We start from the raw sequence: 17,144 nt of genomic DNA on the forward strand, positions 1-17,144 counted from the left end.
GGTGGAGACCCCTCCTGCGAGGAGCAGTGGGGCCGGCGCCAAGGGCCAGGGGGAGGCGGCCAGAGAGCAGCCCCGCCCGTCCCGCCCAGGGGACCCAGGCCTCCTCCGTGAGGGTTTTGTTTTCAGCAGGAAAACAGGAGAAAGGAGCCCGCGGAGCCACTTTGCACCCTGTGGCCTCTGTGCTCCGCAGGCCCCATCGCCCCACCGCCCTGAGCACTGTCTGGGCGGCAGAGCTCGGGGGAGGGCCGCCTCCTCTGGGAGCGGCGGCTTCTGAAGCCAGGCTCACGGCTCAGTGAGTGGACAGTAGCTGCCTCCCGCCTTGGCTGGGAGCCGGTGCCGCTGAAGGCTGGCCACGCTCCTCACGAGAGCCGCCGCCGCCCTGAGATGAGCCCTCCCGTCACCGTCACGGTTCACTGTCCTGGGGGCCCCGTTGGTCCAGGCACCGGTCCTGATGCAGGGATGGGAGGAGGGGCCAGCCTGCTGGGAATGAACCTGAGTCTCCCCGGGGGGCCAGTGATGTCGGGGAGGCAGTCCCCCTCCCTGAGACCCTGGTTCCAGCCGGGAGTCAGTTACAGGCGTCCTGGCTGCTGCAGTGAAGGCTGGCGACAGGGCCCCCTCGCTCAGTGCTCAGGCATCTCCTGACACCTCCAGCGTCCCCATCTTTCTGACACACCGTCTGACTGACCCCAGGAGGGCCTTACCTGTGAAAACCTGAGTTTCCCGGGGGCTGAGGGTCACATATACTTGGCACCAGTCTGGGCGGACCTCCCCTTGAATGTGTTACCGTATCTTGGTTGTCAGCCTCTTGAAGCTTAGACTCTACATAGCGTTTTCCTCATGTCAAGAAGAGCCCAGCGCATGGTTTGTGGCGGTGGACATGGTACATGACGCGCGGAGACAGGCTCGGGGTGCAGGTCACCAGCTAGGAGACCGGGCCCACTTCCTGCAGCGTCCTGGCCACCAGGCTCGCATGCAGAGGGCCGGTGGGCCGAGGGCTGGGAGGCCCCTCTGTCTGGTCTCTGTAAGGACGTTCTCCACCCTTGGGGATAGATGTGTCCCCCTCCGAGCACAGCATCCCCAGGTGCCTCTGAGCCACGGCCCGCGTGAGCTCCCCGCGGGGAGATGCCCAAAGCTCCACCTCCTCTGATGCATGGACAGTCATTTCTGCCACCGCGGGGTGGTGAGGCTTCTTCCAGGAAGCATGTGGAGTCTGAACCGTTAGTGACCTCGGAACGTGATGGCCAGTGAGCGGCCACGGGGCCAGAAGGAGCCTGAAAGTCCTCAAGAGCCTTCCCTGCAGCGGCCGGGACGAATGCCCTCCCCACCTCTGCCTAAAGCCGTATCACCTGGTGCTGGGGTGGGGGCTGGGGGCGACTCGGAGGGACGAGGTGCCCTCCCGTGCGGCACATCCCACGCTCACTGGCAACACGACTGTCCTGGAGGGAACTTCCACGCAGGTGGGCGAAGGGCCACACCGGGGCCCGCCGGGCGCCCTGCCCAGGGGGCACGTGATCACCCGGCTCTCACGCCGTCTGTGCCACCCGGGCCCCACGGACCTCTGCCCGCCAGCCCCAGAGGCCGCAGCCTCTCAGCCGCCGGGCCAGCAGCCTCCAGACTTCCCGAACCACAGCCGTCCTGAGACACACACTCACACACACGTACACACGCTCACACACACACACACGCACACAGACATTCACACTCACATTTGCACACACATTCACACTCACATTTGCACACACAGACTTACACACTCACATTTGCACACACACGCACGCACGTACGTGCACAACACACACCTACACACAACACAGCAATCAAAAGTGCAGTGTGTCCCACTAGAGCCTCTTCTGCCCGCCTCTCAGGCTTTATTGAAAGCTCTCACAACCTATGAACCTGATGTCATGAGTCGCTGGTGGGTCACAGCCCACCGTTAGGCCCCCCGGGACCAGCAGGTAAACCTGAGCCCGGCCGTCCCCTGAAATCAGGTCTGTCCGTAGCTCTGCTTCTCAGCAGGCCCTGGACCCCCGGGGGAGCCTGCAGAGATGCAGACCCGCAGGCCCTGCCCCCGACCTGCCGACTCGGGGTCTGCATGTGACCAAGGTCCCCAGGTGACTCACACGCAATTGAAATTCCAGAAGCACAACTGTCCCGGAGCCGGCAGGAATTTCGCAAGTCCCTGCCAGCGAAGCCGTGCTGAAATCTCCCCCAGGGAAACCGGCCAGGGCTGGGCTGTGCTCCGGTTTGTTGAAGGCGTGGTAGGAAGGAATGCGGGAGCCAGGCGGACGGCAGGCCCCCGGACTCTGGGCAGGGGCGGGAGGTCATTACTGGAAGCTGAGGAGGGGAGCGGTCACCCTGATGAAAGGTGCAGGAAGCTCGTGGTGACCCAGAAAGGTTGCAGGCTTAGCAAATAAGAATACAGGCAGTCCTGGGGACACACGTGTATTAAACGTCTTTGCTGTTTATCTAAAATTCAGGTTGAACTGGGCATCCTGAATGTCACCTGCAGCCCTGGAGCAGAAGCCAACCGCCCATGCAATGCTGACTCCTTTCTCTCTCCTGTCTCCACCCTCCCACCCAGCCCTGCTATCTCCACGCTGCAATCTTCCATAAAAAGACAGAAGTGGGGCGCAGGGGATGGCGCTGGCCCCGGGGACACTGGGAGGTAGATTCTTGCCCTCCGTCCTGCTGGTCTGATACAAAGTCTGGCAGCTGGGTTGGGACTGCTCCCCTCCCCCTCAACCTCCCTGGTTCTTTCCATCCCGGGGCCGCCTCTGACCTGCCTCCAGCCTTTACATGCAGCCCAACCCCCACCTGGACAGAAGAAGGGCTGGAACTTCCACGGGGCCTGAGCAACGCGCTCCAGAATCCCCTTCACTTTAGTTCAGTGAGGCTTTCCCACAGTGGCTGAAAGGCCTTCAGCAATGGCAGCCGCCAGTCCAGCGGGGGAGAGGGGGTCTCTCATGGACGAATCTCCGTCTCTCGGTGAGCGCGGCATCGTGTTGGCTTCCGTGGAGGCTGGAGAGAAGGGCTGCAAGGTGAAGGGTCCCCAGGCCAGTCCGGGTCTTGCTCTCCGGGGAGACGTCAGGGAGAGGGGCCGGAAGGCATCCCAGTGCACGCGGTCCAGGCCGCCTGGAGCTGGCTGTCAGGTAACTGTGGTGTTTCCCACCATCCGACGTGATGGGCCACCTGCCACCCGCAAGGCTGCCTGGCAGACTCCTGGGGGCCCTGCTATTGGAGAAACCCAGCAAGATGCCTGGAGGGGTGGCACATGAGGAACTGCCGGATGTTTTGCGAAAGAGGTGAGTAGGTTATCAGACAAGTCATTTTTTTTTAATAAATTATTTATTTATTTACTTATTTATTTTATTGGCTGCGTTGGGTCTTTTTTGCTGTTCATGGGCTTTCTTTTTAGTTGTGGTGAGCCGGGGCTACTCTTCGTTGTGGTGCGCGGGCTCCTCATTGCCATGGCTTCTCTTGTTGCAAAGCAAGGGCTCTAGGCGCATGGGCTTCCGTAGTTGCAGCACATGGGCTCAATAGTTGTGGCTCATGGGATCTAAAGCACAGGCTCAATAGTTGTGGCGCACAGGCTTAACTGCTCCACGGCATGTGGGATCTTCTTGGCAGGACTCGAACCTGTGTCCCCTGCATTGGCAGCTGGATTCTCAACCACTGCGCCACCTAGGAAGCCCCCAGACAAGTCATTTTAAATATTCAACATGATTCTAGCTGCTGAGAGTTTATAGAAATATGTTACACAGCACAGACCTCTCCCTTAAGGTAGGGAGACCAAATACTTACGTAGCTAAACAGAAACAGAACTTGGGCCGGGGCCCAGCGATCCTTTACAGGAGATGCAGGCAGCTCTCTGGTACCCTGGGCTCATGCCTGTGATGCTCAGGTCCTCAGCTGGCCATGCCGCCCGCCCTCACCTGACCTCACACCCACTTATTCCTTCCATTGCAATGCTGATGTCCTCTTCCTTGGAAGCTGGGCATTTCCAACGTGTAACGGTGCTGGAGCCCTGGTCGTATTGAGGTAGGAGACAGATGGGCTCCAGGCTGGGCATTTACAACTGGCCCATTCACACCTCTGGCGTGAGAAGAAGATGAGCTCCAGGCCGGACATCCATTACCAGCTCCCTGTGTACACTTCCTAAGGCAAGAGACAACTGGGCTCCGGATTACATATTTATGACCAGACTCCTGTCTATATTTTGAGATCTGCACTTCAATATAAGAAACAGCAACAGAAATAGGGTAAATAACTGGACATTTGGACACTTTTATGGCAGGGACAGAGAGGGGCTAAACCCTATGAAGAGATCAAGAGGTCACACACTCCCCATCTTTGGGACAAGGGAGACACTACACACGTGTAAAAGCCTTCATGGGGTCAAAAAGGCAGGGGATGCCAGACCATAATAAGTCTTGCTATCTGTCTCCCAGCAGCCTTTGCGATAGGATCCATCTTAATTGATGGGTGCGTGCACTCCCAGGGCAGGGGTCCGGAGGCAAATGAACCCTGCGGTCAAAACAATATGAGTGGTCAAGAAGACAAAGACCCAGAAGACGACCCCTTTATAAAGAATTTAAACTCCCCAAAGGCACGGCTGTGGGGACTCTCTCCCTGAGCTCACCTGTGCGTCTTTCCGCATGTACTTTGCTTTTCCAATAAACTTTTTTTACTTTTCTCTTTACCTACTGCCTCCTTGCCTAAATTCATTCTTGACAAGGCAGGCAAGACCTAGGGACCCAGGCCCTGGTCACTGGCCCCTGTGGTCCGGTGGTTAGGACCCCTGGTGTGGGAACTAAGAATCAAGATCTTGTTTCCAGCTACGGCTCGCTGCTGGTTGCTGCAAGCTGCCGCCTACTGCTGCCTGCGTCCGAAATCAATATGATGCCTGGCGCGTGTCGCGTGGATTAGAATTTACTCTGCCGGGAAATTCTGTAAAACACAACGTTTATACATTTGGCAAATTTAGAAAGATTAAATAGGAATTAACCCATCTTTCTGCCGTGTGCCCTTCGAGTGTGTGCGATACCGTCATTTACCCAGTTGACTTGGAGGCTGAGATGAAGGCCAAGGGCGAGTCCCCAAGGGGTGTGGAGCAGCCTCCAGGGCTGGGGAGGAACCAGTGAGGAAAACACTGGAGAAGATGGGGTCACAGTCGCCAAACCAAGAAAGGGTTTTGTTGTTGTTTTTTGTAGTTTTTCCCAGCAGGAAGAGATGCTTTCACAAGGTGAGCAGAGACCTGGGGGTCTGATCCCCCACCTGTGTGCAACTGGCGTGGGTCACTTAGTCCCCATCAGCCCACTGTCCCCTGGAGGAAATGAGGACCCGACAGCACCCACCGTCCTAGAAGCTGGTTGAGAGACTCAGTGAACCCACCGTCCTAGAAGCTGGTTGAGAGACTCGGTGAGCTGGCGGGTGTGAACTGCCCGGCACAGGGGTTCTCCCTGAGGTTTACCCCTCCTGGGGAGGACGTTCTCACAGCCTCAAATCAGCTAGGGTGACGCGACCCAGCTCACCAAACTGACACCTCACTCTTTGTTCACAGCCCATCTCCATAATGAGAACACGCGTTTCAGGAGGGCACGGACAAGAGCGTCAGGAGGGCAGAGACAATGCCCTATTCACAGGAAATTGGCCCTGGATAAATGCTTATTGAACAGAAGGGCTACCGCCACCACCCAGTGCCCGAGTTTTGTTCCCAAACTGGACGCACACACCGTGGAAAACAAAGGAGATCCTTATTTGCTTGGAGATTATCTAAGTACTTGTCTTTTCCCCAGAAGTGTTCCAGGAAGTAGGTTGAAAAGGGCCATGAAAACAATACCACACCTGTATTCCAGGGACAGGCATGGCCAGGTGTTAGAGAAAGAGCCACAGGGAGAGGTCCAGGCGTTCAGAAGACGGAAAAGGGCAAGTCTTGGTTTGGCAATGCCAAGATTGTTTCAACCCAAAAACATTTGGAGAAGGATTCCCAACTTTGTGCTTTTGAAGACAATTGTCACTGGTGAACAGAGATGTAAGAACACACAAGTGGGTGTGACTGTACCCACGCCCCGTCCCCGCCCCTGCCCCCTGGCGCCCTCCAGGTTAGACTCACAGGGAAACCGGGCAGGTTTCTTCTTTGCAAAGGGGCTGGGGGCAGTCCGTCTTCTGCCTGTTATTGGAGCTTAGTTTCCTTTGTGAAAGAGGCGCACAGGCCAGGAGTGCCTACAATGTGTATACATATTTTTAAATCAAGAACATGCCAATTTGTACGTGGAGGAGGCATCAAATGTTATGTGAAGGAGATTAGAAGCGAATAGACCTGAGCAGGTGAGAAGCGTGGATGGCGGAGGGGCTGGGCGCCCCTGGGGAGGGCCAGCCCACAGCCTTAGACTTTGACCTGGAAACCTCTGAGCGGAGCCAGCCCGTCTTCCTGTTCCAGTGCACCCGGAGTCCTCCTGTTCCACCTACAGTCCCGCCCGCACCTCGTTTCCAAGCCTCATCAGCAGACAGTACAGACCATTTCCCATCACTAGCTCTTCCTCCAAGGGCTCCGTAGGGAGGGCACCTGCTGGAGGGTGATTTGCGTAATTGTGGGCAGTGTCGCTTTCTTGAAATCTACTTTGATGGCTGAGGACCTCAGCAAACCGCGCCCTGTCACACGGACGTCTTGTCAAGTGTGTATTAGTGCTGACGTGCCCCCACCGCTAAGTTCAAACTCACACTCTTAACATAGGAATGATTACATCCAACGGACTCTGCCTGCTTTTATCATTTGCCTTGAAAGTTCACCCTTAATTTTTGGGTGCCTCAGAAGAAACGTAGCCTATTAGTTATTAGATCACTGAAATGCCTTATACGAGAGGAGCTGCTTAGGCGTTTAAGCACCCCATGAAAGGAAGCATGGAACTTTCCAAGAATACATTAAAACATACATTTTCTCTCCCATAAAGATAAAATGCAAATGAAGAAAATCCGATTCAAACTAATTTAGGCGAAAGAGCACGTTATTGGCCCTTGTAATGGAGGACAGAGATGGAGTTGTCTTCAGGGACGGCTGGATTCAGGATTCAGATGCTCCAGGCAACCCCTCTCCCCTCTCCTCTCTGCTTCCCTCTACATCCAGACTCTGTTCTCTCCACGTGTGGGGTGGGTCCCTTGCTCTGCTAGAAAATCTTGGAAATGGACCTTGGCCACCTAAGGTCAGGTGCTCACCCCTTAGCTAATTGCTGGAACCATGGAGACGATTATGTGAGAAGACTCATCATAAGACAGAGAAGGGAAGACCTCCCTCAGGAGAAGAAAGTGCCGGGCAAACAGCAACAGCTCTCTCTTATTAATCATGTCTTTTTATTCTGTTTTTGATGCTTTGATTTCTGGGACCTTGATGACCCCAGATGGACTGCCCCTCCCAGGGTCAGCCAATGCCTAGAGATAACAAACAACTCACCTGCTGGGAGCCTTTCACATGCAAACCAACCAAACCAGAGCTGCTCCCCAACCACCTCCAATAAGGGGCTCTCGCACTCAGGCCACGACCCCTCTGCCCCAGTCACCCAGGTCCAGGGACCAGATGACGCAGGTCTGCTTGGTCTGTGTGGTCTCTGCTGGGCTCTCACGAGGCCACGGGCACAGACGGGCTGCCCTGGCTGAGGAAGCCTCCCCATTCCGTCGTGTGCATCCAGGGCAGCAGGCAGGGGGGTGGCACGATGGTCACTCAGATGGTCCCTCTGCCCAGCGTGGCCGGGCAGCGTGCTAGGTGCTGGGGACGGTCCCAGAATAAAGCATCTCCTTCCCACTGCGTCAGAACCTGCGACACCCGAGCGGGACCCTCGGCAGCCCCAGGTTCCAGGATACAGGGCGGGCCCCAGGGGGCAGGCAGATGCTCAATTATTCCCTGTCCCTGGGGAGGAAAGCAGATACAGTGGCTCTTTTTCACCCCCATGGAATTTTCCAGCTTCCAGTGTGGCTTCTGTAAGGTATTAATTATTGGTTAGGGTCTTAGGAGAGGTCAGCAGATCCGAGGTTGGAAACAAGGAGTCACGTGACGGAGGGGAGGGACGTGGGGGTGGGGGCGTGTACTGCGGCCACACTCCAGCCGGGACACCCCGGGCTCACTGCAGCTCAGCCCCCACACGCCCAGTAAACGTGGGCCCAAGAGCCCCCTTAATCTTTGTCTTCCCACCAGTAGAATCGGGGTGATACCTCCCCACCTCCCAGCCCCGCCAAGGGGATCAGGTGAGACGTGGGCGGTGCATATTTTTTGGCAAATATAAAGCAGCCAGTGTTAGGGCTGTTCACTGTGTGTCGTCCTCATAGCAGCCGTTCTCCGCTTTGCCCCAAGCAGGCCACAGGGAGCTACTCCCCCGTGTCCCAGTGGGCAGCTCTACCAGCCCTCTTTCGGAATGAGGACGGGGGCATCGTGGACGTGAGACTAAGGGCCGGGACCGGACTTGCCTCAGGTCCGCACGCGCCATGGAGGGAGGGAGGGAAGCCTGCTGGGCTAATTCCTGGCGCGGGCAGAGGCAACGGGGGGCCTTGGTGTCAGCAGGTTTCAGGCGAGGGCGTCCCCAGGCCCGTGCCGAGTGCCCGTGCGCCCTGCACTATGACTTTACTCCATCAGGGCCGGCGGCCTCCGTCCTCCTTAGGGAGGCATTTTAGCCTCTTGTAAGTTAGGGCCTCCCAGAGCCGGTAACCAAGGCCTGGTGTGAACCACGCGCCTCGTGGTCCTAACCTGGCTCCACCTTTTCTTTGGACGGCTCGCTCCCATCCTTCTGAAGCGTAGCCGTCAGAGTGTGGCAACGCAGAGGCTTGCCGCCTTCGCTTGGCGACCCCTGGCCGGTCACTCAGGGAGCAAGGTCTCACATGCTCACGGCTCCACGCGTAACCCGGGGTCACAGGTCTCCCCCCACAGGTGGGCCGGGCCCACGCAGCCCCTCAGAGCTCGGGCATCTGCAGGTAGGGGATGGGGAGGACTCCCAGGAGAGCCAAGGGCATCCTTCCCACAGGCGGGGATTTTACACCCTCCTTCCTAACTCCCCAGGCCAGCACGGCGCCTGGAGTTTTCTGTTTCCACGAAGCAGCTAATTAAATGGGTTGGCCAAGCACACCTCCTGCATCTCAAAATCCCATCGCCTGCTGCATTCTCTGTTACATGTTTATTGATTTCCCATTAGTAACACATGCACTCTTGGGAGCGTGAACCCAGGCAAAGATGGGAATTTAAAACCATGTATAAATGGTCACGTCAGCGGTGTGTGGAAGGGACCCTGACCCGGGATGATGTTCCAAAACGGAGCTGGGTGCTTTCAAGTCAGACAGCACTTGAGTACGAGAGTCCTTAATACTGCATCTCAAAGGAAGTTTATAGATGCAGAGGAAGAAGTGTGACTAAAACCCAAGTATTGTAAGCGCTCTTCCTTCTGTTTTCGGAGTTACATTTACCACGTTTAGCAGTTTCGTAAAGGCAATCAGATATGAGAGCCAATATTTTTATTCTTGCTACTTGTACCTCTGTACCTCTAAAGACTTCCTATTTACATCTTACAGGACACGGCTCTTTGCCAAGAAACTACTGAGGTTGCAAAGCTCGTGACCGGGCGGCTGGCTCAGGGCCTCCAGGGAGGGGCTCCCAGCTGGGAAACCATCCGCTTCTCTGGGTCCCATCTTCCTCATCTGCTACAAGGCCGACCCATAAAATTCGGGTGAGAGTTAAGCAAGGTGTCTATAGAGCATGTTAGAAATTCAGAGCACTTTACTAAAATTGGTTGTTTGGAACAAACGGCTGGGCTGCGGGCGGGGGTGGGGGCGTCTGCCTGGGGGACAGGCGAGCTCATCACTCCTTCCTTGTGGCCGCCCCTCCCCTGCCTCCTCTGAATTCACAAGTTACTGGTCCAGCAGAAGGTGAGGGTGGCGTTATTGTCTCCGCACGAGCACACTGAGGATAGCTTTATCCCCTCGCACGCCAGCTGCGGGGTGTGCGCACAGGGCCGCTGGCTCCACGGACCCCCGGGTATCCTCGCGGGCCTGGCGCCTCGCTGGACCCCAGGGGATGCTGCACAGAAGCCCGTCCTCAGGTGTCTTGCCTGTCAGCAGAAACGTCTGCGGCTGCGGCCAGCCTCTTAAGACTCACCAAGAAACAGTTGCAAGACATGCGGCGTGTTGAGCTTATCCCTTGGTAGAGAAAATCAATGCAGTGCTTGTTGGGAAAACTTCATCTTGTACGAGATCAGGTGGGAGAGCGTTTCAGTCCCTGTCTTTTCTGGACTTTATCTTTCTCCATCAACACACGTGCAGGGGGGCCACCCCCATGTGCCTCCAGCTGTCATTCCCTTTCAGTTAGTCTTGGGGCTAAGTTTGGAGGGAAGGAGGGAAGCAGTGGAGAACTGTGCTTTAGGTAAAGCACAGTTTTACCTCCATCCTCCTGGAGCGTCACCTTCCTGCCTCCACGCAGGCTGCACGGGTGTCTATGCCTGGCGCGTGTGTAGGGCAGGAGACCGGGAGGGCACCCACCGCTGTTAGAGACCTAAACACACACACGCGTCTCTAATAACACATGCATATCTCGCAGAGGACTAAACCGGATGCGATGTTTGGTGTTTAAAAAAATTTATTAGCAGTATATTATTTAACTCTTAGTTGGGATGATGACAGAGTGACAATTCAGAATGGTTACTCCCAACCCCCCCCCCGCCCCCCCCCAGAAACCTGAATGTCGAAGAAGGATCCAGGCAGTTCTTCCTGGAGAAGCGCCCGGAAGGAAGTAGAAACACGTCTCCTTTCTTGGACCCATGACCACAGTCCAATCGTGCAAACGCCAACTTGTGAGACGTGGGCAGAGGTATTACACTCACATCTTAAGCAAGGGCCCGAGGTCGTTAAGTGTTTAGATATCAACCCTGCCTGCTTCTCTCTGTCGTGACACGGACTGTGCGGCTTGTTCACCATCAGCGCGTTCTCAGGGCGCATTGGGTGCTGAGCGCACTGTGCTAAAGGTTAAGCTTTCAAAGCCCACACTCGGGAAGGGCTGGCAGGGCCTCACAAAGACAGACACGTAAACACACGAGTCTGGGGGCCAGGGGGGAGATGCGGTGAGAGTACGCTGTGGCCTCTAGTCTGGGAGGGGTCTCCACCAGCCCCTGGGGCCTTGCTCCCCATCCAAGTGAAGACCTCTCATCAATAAATCCCCAAACCAAGTTCAAATCACAGCCATGTAGCCCAGCTTTCACTCCCACACACATACACGCAAAATGCACATTTGATACAAACTCTCATTTACACATTTTTCCTCACTTGCAGGCTGTACAGTTTTTGATAGTTTTCGCTGCCAACTAAGGTTTCCAGTAGTTATTTTAATTTGTTACACTGTCTCCAGATCTTCACCCATTTCCTCTGCAAAGATCACACTGCCCCTGCCCCCTCCTCAGAGAGGGCTGGCCCCAGACACACAGATTTGTAAGTTTCAGAGATAATGGTTTAGGGGGGTTTGAACGTGGGGTCGTTGGAAGTTCACGAGAACCGTCCCACCTTGAGCCCTTTTCAGTCCTCATGGCGAGTGTCAGGATTCCCACGGAGTCACCCTCTTCTTAAGACCCCCCGACTCCCAAAGAGTCCCACATCCCACCTCGCCTCTCAGATCTTTTTCACTAAACCTCTATCCTTCTGAAGCATCTTAGGCCAACGTCCCTTCTTCCTGGACTCAGTACATGGGGGCAGACCTGAAGTCACAAGCATCCTTAATTCTTTTTCAGAGAGTCTCCTACCCGGACCTGGGCCCCCAAAGGGACCTCAGGCACGGACACGGTTAGAAAGCTTCCAGTTGCCATCAAGACGAACTCGTCCCTCAGGGGCCTGAAGCCACTGGCCTAAAGGACACTGTTGCTAATTAACAAGCCCCAAAGCGGCTGGCCCCAGGATCAGTTCGCTGACCCCACAATAGCCCTGAAGACCCAGGGTCAATCCTCCCGCCCTATCGACGCCAGGGTGTGGGGGCTGTGCGGCCTTGATCACAAGAGCCACGCAGGAGCTCTAAGCAGCGGTCCTCACCCCCCTTCCATCCGAGAGAGAGGATGCCGCCCTGAGCCCCGTCCTGCCCAGCGCACGTCCACTCACGCCCCGGCCCTGGAGCCGCGGCCCTGTGCAATCAGACGCGCCGGGACGGGTCCCCGGGGTGGGCACACTGCCAACCCCTGCCCCCGAAAATCGGGCTTCTGTCGGCCAGCTAGGGGGAGTGGCAGCCGGGTGGCAGTCAGGACACTTGCCAGAGCTGCTTTCTTGAGAAGTTTCCTAAATACAAACGTAAACCTAGTATTGGGCCTGGGGCTTCTCTTCTGCTGTTTGCGCAGCATCTCCGTGGAAGACAAGAGCAGGTTCATCGGTGCCACCCACGCCAGCCCTCTCCGGGGGCATTCTCCACGCCTCCGGCAGGAGGGGTCGAGCTTGACTTGGCTCGGAAGGAGTGATATAAAAAGGTCCATCCACACAGCTTTTCAGCTAAACCTACAAGCTCTTCACAGCTCCTGGGGTGTGAGCACAGGACCCAGAGCACAGTATGCGCTGGGGTCCCTCGGTGCCGGAGGGAGGGGCTGTGTGGGTGACCGTTTCACATCCTTCCTCCTTTGCCGTCACGGACAGCAGCAGTGCTGTTTGGGGGATCCACTGCAGCTCCAAGGAGGGCTGGGGCTTTGAACAAACCGGCTCATCACGGTTGACTCATCTCCCTTCTCTGTTCTGGGTTCAGGAAATCAGACCTAAGTCAGTTTGCAAGCGATACTCCCCCTGTGACAGACGCTGGTCAGACGTGAGGAGGTGGCCCCTGCAGGATGACTCTTGCTCCGAGGTTGGAGGAGCGATGCTCCCCACTGACAGAGGCAGCTAGGAGCTGGGGTCGCCTCCAGCTGCCGTCAACATCGTGGGCGCAGGGCTGACGCTGAGGGCCAGAGAGAGGCGCGGGGGAGCCCCGTTCTCGGTGATGTCGCCGACCCTGACATCTGCATCTGCTCTGACCTGCGGGTTCCTGGTCCTGTGAGCTAAGGAGCTGAATCTGCGTTGGCGTCTCTATTATTTGCAGCTGGTGACACCCTAATCGATTCATGGGAGGCAGAGGCCGTAAGAGCTGCTGCCGGGGGGCAGAGGCTGGGATGCAGACCCTGAGGCAGCTCCAGGGGGGCAGCCGGCCTTTCCAGGGCCCTGGACACGAGCAGCACTCAGGGGTGATCCAGGCAAGTCTGCGTCCCAGAAAGGCCAGGCTTGCGGAAGCCGGCACAGTGGCAGGAGATCCAAGCGATGGTGAGATACGCAGGAAGGCCCCAGACCCACCGGCGCAGCCCCTCAGTGACACAGTCCAGCCCTCTGGTGGGGGAGGGAGGCAGGATAGGGGTACCCACAAGAGCTAGTGATTAAATGACAGTATCTACTACAATTTATTAAGACAATTTATTGTCTGTGCTGTGTGCTTTCCACATAGTATATCATCTTAAATGATCTTTAAAAAAAAAAACCCTTAGATATAAATAACAATTGCCCCTGCTTTCAGGTGGAGAAGAGGTTTAGCATTTAAGTGGAGTTGGTTCAACATTCAAAAATCAAACATGTCAGTCACTATATCAATAGACCTAAGGACATGACCATCTTGATAAATGCAGAGAAAGCATCATCACAGTAAAATCTCTTAGCAACCAGGAAATAAAGGTAATTTCCTCACTTTGATAAAGGGTGTCTGCAAAAAACACTACAGCTCACGTCACCCTTAGTGACCAGACTGAGTGCTGTCCCCTCAGACCAAGAGCGATACAGGAATGTCCGCTCTCATCCCTCATATTCAGCACTGGGCTGGACTTGCTAGCCAGTGAAATAAGGCAAGAAAAGGAAATAAAAGGCATCCAAAGAAATAAAGGAAGAAATAAAACTATTTTTATTTGCAGATGATATAACTGTTTACTTAGAAAAATCCTAAAGAATCCACACAAAAGCTACTGGAACTAATAAATGAGATTGTCAAGGTCACAGAATACAACATCAGTACACAATTGGTTACACTTCTCTCTACACGCAGTGAACAGTTGGAAACTGAAAGTAAAGTGTGAACAATGGGTGGAGAGTGGAAATCGGGAGGCTTGAGAATTGGATCCACTGCTGAGTCCCATCGTGTTTGTGCCCAGGTCCTCTTATCCTCACTGCCATCGGGAGGCAGGGTAGCTGTACCCGGGGTCCACACAGGTCACAGCGCACATCTCGGAGCCAGGTGGTGTGGACTCGATGTGAAGTGTAAGAGAAAGAGATCGGTGTCCAGATTGACACCAAGATTTTAACGTGAGAGACCATGCATCACTTAGATGAAGAGTCCTTAAAAAAGTGAGTTGCGGTGAGGAAGGTCAGTGGTCCAAACTCCCACTTGATTCAGGTAAGTAAGCCATCTAAGCAGTGCTAATTACCAAACTGAAGTCCATTTGCACCTTTTCAGATAGGCACTGATTCTGGTCAGTGTGGCTCTGTGTGCAGCCAAATATTCTCCTTTTCCAACCTCCTTTGCAGCCAGGATGCAGAGTTCTGGCCAACGGGAATCCTGCTGGAGATTTCTGGGATGTTTTTGCTTTCCTGATATAAGTGCTTCTCTTTATTCCTTGCCATTTACTTAGTCTACTTCCTGCCTGGAATTGATGTGATGAACCACAAGGGTGAAAGCCACATGCAAAGGATGACACAGAAGAGAGACAGAAAGAGCCTGGGAGGCTTAGGACAGAGTGAAGCACTGACCAGTCTGGACCACTGTCTTTGGTCTTCTTGTTAACTGTCAGAAATAAATCCCTATTTGGTTAAGCCACTGCTGTCGGTTTTCTCTTACAGGAAGTCAAGCATAATCTATATTAACTTGATCTAAGTCATTGATTTAAAGACCGGTAAGCTGAGCACTAGAGACCAGCTCTCTTTAGACAGGTATCACCTATAAATTTGCAATCTTTGGGTACTAAGTTCACTAACCACATTATCATCCGTCTCTCCAAACTCCAGCATCCACAAAGACGTAAAGAGAAGCTTTGTCTTCTAGAAATCCGAATGGTATGCCCACATCACTCCCCTCAGCTGTCAGTTTCCTAATGTTATCCACGTGGGTCGGTGGTTGGTCTGATCTTCTTGTTCTTGGGTGAGACCGGGTTGGCCGCTGTGGTCTTAGTTCTCTCTGTAAGTGTCCACAGACCTCTGATGTGATTGTGTCAGCATTTTCCCTTCGAGCCATATCAAGCCCATGGTCTGTAACCCGTGGCACCCGCACCCTCCTCCACAATCTGCTGCTCCCATTTTCGTTCTTGTTCTAAACACAACGCAGGTGCCTCCATCTCAGCTTGCCAGGGCACAGCGCGTTCTAGGATCAGACCTCCTGACCCTGTGCTCAGGGATCGTGGCTCTCTCTCACGTGCATCCTTGGAATATGTCCTTCCTCCATCTGCTCTGTTCATTTTCTTTAATAACCTGGCATGATTTTAGATTTACAGAAAAGTTGCAACTGTAGTAGATTGAATTTCCATGTACCACCGCCCCCTCCCCCGGCAACCCGGTCTCCCGTGATGGTAGCATCTTATACAACCATGGCACAGTTATTAAAATGAAGACATTAACGTTGGCATATGACTGCTGAACTGCAGACTGTCGTTGGACTTCATGAGTTTTCCCACTAATGTTCTTTCTCTGTCCCAGGCTCGAGTCCAGGACTCCATGCTGCATTTCGTTGGCACTCTTATTTAATCTCAGATATCAAAGTCCCTTTAACAACTTTTTCCTTCCTCATCACAATTATTTGATTTGGACCAGAGGGAGCCCTCTGTCTTCCTTGTAAGTAATTTTGTTTAATTTGCCAGGCAGTAGAGTTCTTTCTTGAATGCCATTGAGTGAGATCTAGAAGTTAATCTGTTAGCACCAGGGTGTCCACCTCTGTGATAACTGAGAAGGTCCCTTTTGGCTCAGAATTTGTGCCAAAATGGTCAGCTTATCCCAAGTTTCTTTTCAGCAATCGTTCAGCAACTCTTCCGCCCTGTTGGCTAAAAGCAGGTCTTGAACAGGCATCCCTTCAGCGAGTCCTAATCTTCTAATAAATTGTCCTGAGATCATTTGCTCTGAGCGGGAACTCCGAGAGACACGGAGATGCCTGCATGCAGCCCAGCTGCCCTGTGTGCGCGGGGGGTGGGGTCCCTCAGCGCCTGGGGACAGGTGTGCGTTCTGAGGTGTCCGAAGAGAGTGGCCGCTCTTCAGACACAGCACGTGCATCCCTGGGCTGCAGGCTGATTGTCACTGAAAGAAAAATCTTTAGCCTCACAAAGTTGATAAAACTTTAACTCGGTTAAAAAGTAAACCAAGTGGTGATGAGCATGGCTGGGGGGTCTGATCCTGTCAGAGGCTTGCCGAGCTTCCTGCCAGGACAGGTGCCAAGTCTGTGACTGGATGGGACAGTCTGCCTGTGTGATGGTTTCAGCAGAAACAGAGCAAGTTAGCGCAAAATTGGTGCAGTTATTAGATGATAGCTTTAATGTTAGTTAGGGAGTGCCCGGTCACTTCATATGACATTTCTTTTTAATTACTTAATGCTATGAATGTACAAATTGTTGAACATTTGTTTAAGTATTTTTCTCTATTTAAGGCTATCTCTGTACCTCAAGACAGGTGGAACTCTGAACTGGTTACAGCTCATCTCAAAATACAAATAGTCTCACAGACATAGAGAACAAATGTATGGATACCAAGGGGGAAGAGGGGGGGTGGGATGAACTGGGAGATTGGGATTGACGTATATACACAATTGATACCACTATGTATAAAATACATAATTAATGAGAACCTACTGTACAGCATAGGGAACTCTACTCAGTGCTCTTTGGTGACCTAAATGGGAAGGAAATACAAAAAAGAGGGGATATATGTACATGTATAGCTGATTCGCTTTGCTGTACAGTAGAAACTAACACAACATTGTAAAGCGACTATCAGCCAATAAAAAGAAAAAGAAAAGAAAAAAAATACAAATAGTCTCAAACTGAACTAAACTGAGTTGAATCTCTAGCACCTAAGATTCTTGGTGGTGACTTTTAAAGGCCCCTAATGACAATTTTTTTAAGTGAATGTAAACGTCACTTGGTGACTGGGAGTGGCCACAGTCC

The 17,144-nt window shown here is 53.8% G+C and overlaps 2 long non-coding RNA genes across 3 annotated transcripts; both read left to right on the top strand.

The window, feature by feature from the left end:
• Positions 1-2,527: 2,527 nt before the first annotated feature.
• LOC130832092 (uncharacterized) lies at positions 2,528-5,632 on the top strand. The gene is made up of 3 exons (XR_009048186.1): positions 2,528-3,302; positions 5,211-5,418; positions 5,561-5,632. It is a non-coding gene; the product is annotated as an uncharacterized LOC130832092 (long non-coding RNA).
• A 4,286-nt stretch (positions 5,633-9,918) lies between these two features.
• LOC130831792 (uncharacterized) lies at positions 9,919-14,777 on the top strand. Of its 2 annotated transcripts, XR_009048118.1 has the most exons (4): positions 9,919-10,229; positions 10,701-10,837; positions 13,067-13,284; positions 14,157-14,777. It is a non-coding gene; the product is annotated as an uncharacterized LOC130831792 (long non-coding RNA). The 2 variants fall into 2 exon arrangements; XR_009048116.1 differs by having other exon boundaries at positions 13,067-14,777.
• The last annotated feature ends 2,367 nt before the right edge of the window (positions 14,778-17,144 follow it).

Source organism: Hippopotamus amphibius, chromosome 11, assembly GCF_030028045.1.
Source record: "Hippopotamus amphibius kiboko isolate mHipAmp2 chromosome 11, mHipAmp2.hap2, whole genome shotgun sequence".
NCBI classification, from domain to species: domain Eukaryota; kingdom Metazoa; phylum Chordata; class Mammalia; order Artiodactyla; family Hippopotamidae; genus Hippopotamus; species Hippopotamus amphibius.